Below are 8144 nucleotides of genomic sequence, written 5' to 3'. Positions count from 1 at the left end.
AGGAAGCTGCCCTCCAGTCCAGCTTAGCAAATAAAAGCTGTATTTATCAGTGACTGTGAATGGGGACTTAGACTATATTAAAGTTAAATTTAATAACCTGGATTACATATCTTGTACAAATCTAAGTTTTGCGTTCATTAATTTAACAAAGTCTGGTGTTCATTTGGACAAATGCATGCATATTTTAATGTTAGTCTCTGAGAACCCGTGTAGCGCAGCATTTCATATTATGCATCTTGAAATCTTGACTTGAAAACTGCTTAATGATTTGGTGTGTTTGTCCCCTGAAAGTTAAACTGTTTAAATGTTAAGACAACTGATTAAAAGGGAGATAACAAGGTGAAATAATACATTATGGACATTTTTGGCAGTAGATCACTTTCTCCTCTTTCCAGGGAGATCAATAAAATCAACGTGAGACTCAAACTCAGCTGAAACTGCCTGGCAAGGGCACCAACTTTTTCCTCTATATGGAATGTTTCGATATCTCTCTCACACACACAGAAATATGCATCCAGCTGTCAAATCCGTACCCTCATCAAGGCTCAGCTTCAGTCCAGCTCCACAGAGAGAAGACACCGAGCAAAACAAAATTGAGTGTTTCAATTCTTATCCACCTCTCATAGACTCCATCGCATGGCAAAATAGCCAAGTCATTTTAATTAGACCCACAGAGCACCACATGCTTTGGTTCCTACCTTCAACCCATGAAAGAGAAAAATCCCATTTCCCTTAGTGACAACAGAAAGCAAGGGGGATCTGCCAAAGCAGTCAGCTTGGCACAGAACTGGCATTTAATGAAAAACTGATTTTTTTTTTACATTACGCTGTAATGATTTCCAGAAGAGCAACCTACATCAAGCAATTTCCTGTCTCGCTCTCTTTATTTTTTTATTTATTTCGTTTCGCTTATGTGTTTTGTACCATGTAATAAGCTGGTAATAAAAAGGGAGTATGATGCACGGGAGAGGAGAAGTTGGAGAGACGATTGGAAGATACCAGAGAAGAGAAGATGAAGGGGGAAGAATCTGAGGAGATGAGTTGCGGGGGTTACTGGAGTGACACGGCGTCTTTGAAGGAACTGCAGTGTGAGGGTGGCAGGGTGGAGGGGGTTGGATTGATAGGGGAGAGAAGAGATAACCAGTTCCCATCCGACACCATGCCCCCCTCTGCCATTCTCCCTGCACCAGCTTTATTTTAGGTGGGCAATGAGGGTCTTTGAAGGCGTCCAAGGAGGAGGTGTATGATTATGTATGTGTTGTTGTAGTGTATGTGCATATGGTAACATTAACGTGTGCATACAAGCAGTCCCCGAGTAAATGAGGCTAAGTAAATGACTTCAGGTGAACGCACAGTTCTGTTCATGTACGCATGCATGTGTTTTTCTGCCTGTCTGCGTGCACATGTGAGATGGGAGAGCAGCCCGTGACAGTACATCTTACTCTGAGTGTTGGAGACCTATAGAGCCCAAGCTGCTGGAAGGCAGGCAGCTCTTCCCTCCACATATCTCTGTTCAAAGGCGCCATCAAAGTCTGGCAGAAATGTCAGTGCTGCAGGCAGGGGACCGGCCTCTGAATGTCAGTCCTTCTCAGGTCAACACTGTGAGCCAGCCTGCCTCACACAGACAGGGAGGGGGTGTGGGGATGAAGATACAAAAAAAAAAAAAACACACAAAAAAAACGCAGGGACAGTGATTAGCAAAGCATTATGAAAATCATGTTAAAAGAAACAGTAAAGGTGGAATTGTGACGCCAAGAGAGAGACACGGGGGTAAAAAAAAAAAAAAAGCAGATAAAAGACCAAGGTTTGGTGTTTGGTCATTTGTGGTTAGACTAAACGTTTTAATTCCATCAGTGCGTGTTTGTGCGAGTACACCCTCATGTCAAGCGTCTGTTATTCGGGGGAGGAAAAAAAAATCAATATCAAGCAAAGCACATGATGCAAAAAGGTCCTGGCATCTTTATGCACCTGAAACACAGAGACACACACTCACAGAGACAGATACAACAATAGGCAGACACACGGGGACGAGACAGCAAGGGAGAGCGGCGCACTCACAACAACACACACACACACACACACACACACACACACACACACACACACACACACACACACACACACACACACACACACACACACACACACACCGATGATTGTCCCAGTGCTGGCCATGAGGAGCCTGTCAGATTACAGGAGGGTAATTGAATGGTAAGGGAGCAGACCACACATCTAGCACAGCCGGACTCCTGAGGCGGCTTCCATCGTACCAGAGCTCAGGGGAAATTCAGGCCCCACTTAATAATGGATTGGAGATGGGTCAGGACCAGCAGTCCTCATTGAGACCAAAACCTGGTTTGGCAGAGCCTAAATCCTAAGAAGCTGGTTTAAGTTTAAGGCTTAGATTTAAATTGTGGTTAGGTTATGGATAGCGCTTTGTTTAGGCTGTCCAAATGAATGGCAGCAGAATGTTATTTTATTTTATTTTTTTAATTTAAAGGAAGAAAGGAAAAAAGAAAGTGTATGAGGCAGAAAACATCATAGGACCAGAGGGAGAGGAAAAACCACAAACAAGCAACAACATTTATACGAGGAGCCGAGTGTCCATCTGCCAACGAACATCTCCAAGAGTACAGCAAATTGACACGTTAGCAGTGTGAAGGAGAGAAAGAGAAGCATTGCAAAGCACTTCACGAGGAAAGAAGACAAGTTCTAAATGACTGTTGATTTTTCTCCACTTGCACTCGAATGACAAAGACTGCTACAGGTGTAATTCTATTCCCATATGAATACAGATAGATGAGCTGACGTGACATGGACAGCGTATATACACCCACAGTATGAAATTGACTGAGACAGGATGTGTGTGTGTGTGTGTGTGTGTGTGTGTGTGTGTGTGTGTGTGTGTGTGTGTGTGTGTGTGTGTGTGTGTGTGTGTGTGTGTGTGTGTGTGTGTGTGTGTGTGTGTGTGTGTACCTGGTATTCCTTATGTTGTCAGGACCTAAATCGGTTTACATAGTCAGATTATAAGGGCTTGTCTTACTTATTGGACAAAAATCATGTCCCCATTTTAGTTAGGGTGAGGTTAAGGTTAGAGTCAGGATTAGGATTAGGATTAGGCCAGTAGTAATTATGGGTAAGGATAGAGTGTGTAATGTGAAACTAACAGTTGGGGAGAGTGAGATACTAGGAACAGGAAAAAGAGAGATGAAATTAAAAGTTGGAATGATTCAGACAGAAGGAGAGAGACGGGGAACGAGGAGAAAAACAAGAAAGTCTGCTGGGTGTAAAGTTTCCCCCATATATGATATGTGGATATGGGGATGTCATCAAGCCTGTGAAGTGGAAATAATAAAGAATTAGGATTGTCTCTGAAGACGGGGAGAATTAATCCAAAATGAATTATGAAGAGGAGGAGAGGAGGGTGAAAAAAAAAACAACATCAGCTATTTCCTTTTCCTCTGCTTCAAGGCAGATAGGGGGCGGTTTGTGCGAGTACTGTGAATCCCATAAAAATTAAATTAATAACAAAGGGAACACACACACACACACATAGAAAAGAAGTGGAAAAATTAGTGGCGTGGGGGTGGAGAGAGATAGTCATACAGAGAGCAAGGGTACGGATGGGAAAAAAAAAAAAGATGAGAGAGAGATTTTAGGGAATGGAGGGCGGGCACTGTTGCTACCAGATTGCTCTGCTCTTTTGTTCCCCCTCATCTTTCTGGAAAGAGCTGCCAGTGTTAAAGAGGAAATGCTGCCGAGGCCATTGTAATAAATGCCACTTGTAAATTGTGGAGTGGAATTATACAGCTTGCAGATGGATCCATACGCCTGAGCAAAACGTGGCCAAAAAACCAGGAACGATAATTAAGACTTAGGGGGTGAATGACAGAGCCATTTGTGACGACGGAATATGGCGTCTCCCAGCTCTCTGGGAAACAGAAGGGCTCAGAGAGGCTCGGTGTCACAAAACATTACCCACACAGCTGTTGGCTTTATGAGCAGCAATGGTGTACGCCGATTCTCCCTCCCTCTCCCTCTCATCCTCCTCTGTCTTTTTTCTACCCTCTTCTCCCTTCCGACACCCCAAACCCCCACCACCCACCTACACACACACACGCACTCCCGTCTCCCTTTGGTCACCGCGCAGTGGTGCTGTTCTTTCCCAGTTTGTGCCATTTTAACTCAACAACCCCCTCTTCCTCTCCCAAACACCACCACCATCAGCTACTCTTCGCTTCATACCACCATCCTTTCCATCACTGGGGGACTAGACAAGGACTTGTACTCCATCATTCATATCCAGGGAAAGGGAGGTAGGAGGAGGCACTCCGCATGCACACAAATATAGACTAACACCCGAGCTGAAAATTCAATAAAAAGCACTGACGCTGACAGAGCTTGGTACTGTTTTGAATGGGAGTTTGGGCTTACTGGGGCTCTGGGATGACTGTAAAGTAGGAAAATCGAATTCTGTTGTTTTTCTTCTATCTCTCCTTGTAAAAAAAAAAAAAAAAAAAAACCTTTTTGTATGCCATCCCTGTGCTCACAGTGTCCACATAAGTCCTTACGTGTGCTACACTTCCTGTCAGGTTCAGGAATCATGCTTGTGCTTTGTTCACACTGTTGTGTTTCTGTCTATAATCATTAGACGGCAGTTTCTCTTCCACTCCTGGGAATTCAACGCACCTGCTCAACAAATGCAGAGACACTGTCGTGTACCTGAATGCCTCCTTTTGTTTTTGTGTCTCTGTATAAATTTTCGTCTGGAGCTGCAGCACAAACGCTGCCGAGAGAAACCCAGCCGCACATTTATTTTGCTTAGCGAATAAAGTGCGTCCCCCAAACTTTGCCCTCTAAGTCTGTGTCTTCCTGTTAAGTCCATCTATCTCTCTGCCTGGCTGGCCATCCGGTCTTCTGGTCTCGTCTGCTTCTTTGCCTCTGTCCCAAGGGCCTCCACGGCGTGCAGAGTAGTCTTAACTCAAATGAGACCCCTTCGCGCCCCGTTAAACCACCGACCTTCCTTGTCACTCCTGTCGCCCGCTGCTGCCGATGATGGGGGCCTGAGCTGCAAGCTAAGAGACCCCGAGCTCAATAAAAAATGTGGGTGATTAAACAACTCCCTGTAATTGCTCCTTTTGTGCAGGAATCAAACGGTCACTCTTATTATGAGAGCACGAAAGAGCGAGGCTAAAGCGGTCCCTTCCGCTGAGGGCCAGACACCCTCTGTGACCCTCTGCCCTCCCGTCACTACTCCCTTATCTGACCAAACAACCACTCTGCTGTGTGTGTGTGTGTTTACCAGTATGTGTGTGTATGTCCTAATGCCCTGTGCCGCCAGAGTGTGTATTAAGTATGCAAAGAAAGTCATTGAAACAAACCAAAGTGGAATAACACTAGAGCTCCCCTCAGTGGTCAGTGATTAAATGACACAAGAAAAAAGCCACGGCTTAATCTAAGCAACATGCAGTTGTGTGCCACCAGCCAGCTGGCTTTGGTAATGGGGAACAAAGCTAAACTAGGGGACCATGTCCAACATGAGGGCTGGGTTTCAGGGATCATTGTGAACACGTGAACCATACACATCATCCACTAGTCACACACACACACACACACACACACATGCAAATATCAGTACAAGAGCTCAGCCATTGTCCCTGTCAAATGGGTCAGCTTATAAAAGGGGACGGGCCCAATTACCGTAGCCACAAATACACACATAAAGTGCCTTTCAAGGGTCCGTGAGTGCTTCGGCTTTCCAATGATTATGTCCACTTTCCACACACCCAGTACTTGTTGTATACATACAAGGCCCCCCTGTGCCAAAACAGCCATCAGCCTGGACTTCTGCAGCAGCAGCAGCAGCAGCAGCAACAGCGAGTTGTGTTTTGGCTGCTTTGAAAGAGGAGAGCTTTCTGTGGTCAGAGCAACACGGGAGCGAGTGAGTGAGTGAGCAATTGGCTGGTCAACAGCTATTAGTGATACGCTCGGCTACATGTAAACACGGAGATTAGATTTGAAGAAATCGATGGGAACTTGAATCAATTTGTGATGCAATAAAGTGCAAACATTAAGATGTAGTTTTGGCCTAAACGATCCGCTGTATATGGCAGTGCGTTGAGTCGTCTCGCACCACTTCCTCCCGAGGTAAATCAATTACATTTTGCTCACTTCAATTTGCACATAACATATAGCAGAGGACAGTAGTTTATGTGCGTGATATTTCATTGTGTACTGTCAGGATGATGATTATGATGATGGTCGCACTTGTTTTTCAAATCAGTCTGTAATTACTATTAAGCCGAGTTTCTTTCTTTATTCTGGGCCGGCATTAGTGTGTCTTATTTTCACATTAAAATCAGTGAATGGGCTTCATTTTGTTCTGTGTGACTAGCACGCGTTGTAAAACTCAAATTACACACAATTAAGTGTCTATGATGTTGCAACAAGTGCAGAACATTATGTGACCCATTATGTGCTGATGGAAGATTGATTATCAACCTCCAAAATATACAGGCTAAGTTGGGATTTGAATTAAATGTATTATTATACTTATTATGGTATTGGATTGAGATTAACTATTGACCAGAAATGACAGTGTTGTGAATATGGAGGGGAAAAAGTCTGCTTTTTAATCTTCAGAGAAGACTTGCATATCACAGATGGTGCAAAGATACATTGGTGGAGTAATGGTGCCCCCTTGTGACTGAAACGCCAGCTCAGGGCGTGAGCCACGTGTAACAACAACACTATTTTCCACAAAGAGACATAAAAAGAGACTGTATGTAAAACTGTGCAAAATCAGGCTTTATTTCTTTTTTTTTCTTCCTCCTGCATTCTCACCTTTCATAATAATCACAATCACCATCATCATCATCATCATCGTCCGTCATCAACATCGTCTTTGAAAACATCACTCGCCAGAGACGGGGAGCGAGAAAATAAGATTCTCAAAGAGACTCGTAGCTCCAACGTCTTGGCAAAAAAAACAAAAAAAAACAAGACATCAGTTGTTTGAGCAGTCCTGCAACACAATGAGTCAACTGTACACCTACATCTCCTTCTTTGAAGAAAAAAAAAAATAACACCTCTGTGAGTCCTCCCCGTGTCCTTATTTACAGTTCATTCTCCTTCTGAGTGTCAAAGTCCATTCAGTAGTCAAGGGTTTTTAGTTCCAGGAAACAGTGAAAGCCCATATTAGTAGATATAATTAACTTGTTGTTGGATATTATAGTTGTCCTGGCTCCATGAATCATATTTTCCCCCCCCTTCTTCTCCTCCAGTGCGTCCACTGCAGGTCCAAGGAAAGTCCATTTTCTCCAGCTTAGGCAAACGTTGAATAAGTGCAATGTCCAGTATAATGTCAAGAAAATACAAACCCACACATACAAACATACATACGTACATTACATGACTAACTGATAAACTTGATTAAGCTATACAAGGTTGCCATTCTCCGTTTTGAAACCAGGGAGCTGCACATTAATTTACCTCAGGTGTTTTGTTAGGTCAGGGTGGAGAGGACGTGAGCTCACCAGATGTCAATGATTCTTTTTTTTTTTTCTGTACAGTTAATTTTGTAACTTGTGAATCTGATGAGAATTGTTATTCACACACAAAGGAATTTATTCCAGAATAATGATAACAAGTGATAAGTGTCTACTTGAACAAACTGGTTTTTCACTGTATGAAAAATATCAAGCTGCTCAAACCTCTCTAGTACACGTAGCACCAGATACCAGTTTTATTGTAGGTGAGTGCCATGTTTCAGCTTCTCTAAAAGAATAAATTAAAAAAATAATACATAATTGTGAAATTAAAGCGATAGTAAGTGGAACACAAGTTAATCCAAAATAATGAATTACAAGTATCTAAAAATAGGAAATTAGGTGGGCGATAATTTTTCAGAGAAATCAGTTGGTTGTAAAAGCTATTTTTAATGGCAGGGTCTGAACAAGTATATGAAGAAATTAAGGACATTTTATGACCTTTCTTATTATTATTTAACTTGTTGTGTTAAATGTCTCTCCAGTCAGATGAAAGTTGAGGGGATTTTTTTTTAAATTATTATTTGAAAAGCCCTAACCCTTCAGTCATAAACCTGTAAAAATGACAACGATATTTATTTGATAGAGTTTGTGTTT

This window comes from Microchirus variegatus, assembly GCF_963457635.1.
Source record: "Microchirus variegatus genome assembly, chromosome: 14".
Lineage (NCBI taxonomy): Eukaryota > Metazoa > Chordata > Actinopteri > Pleuronectiformes > Soleidae > Microchirus > Microchirus variegatus.
Note: the sequence above shows the minus strand (reverse complement) of the source record.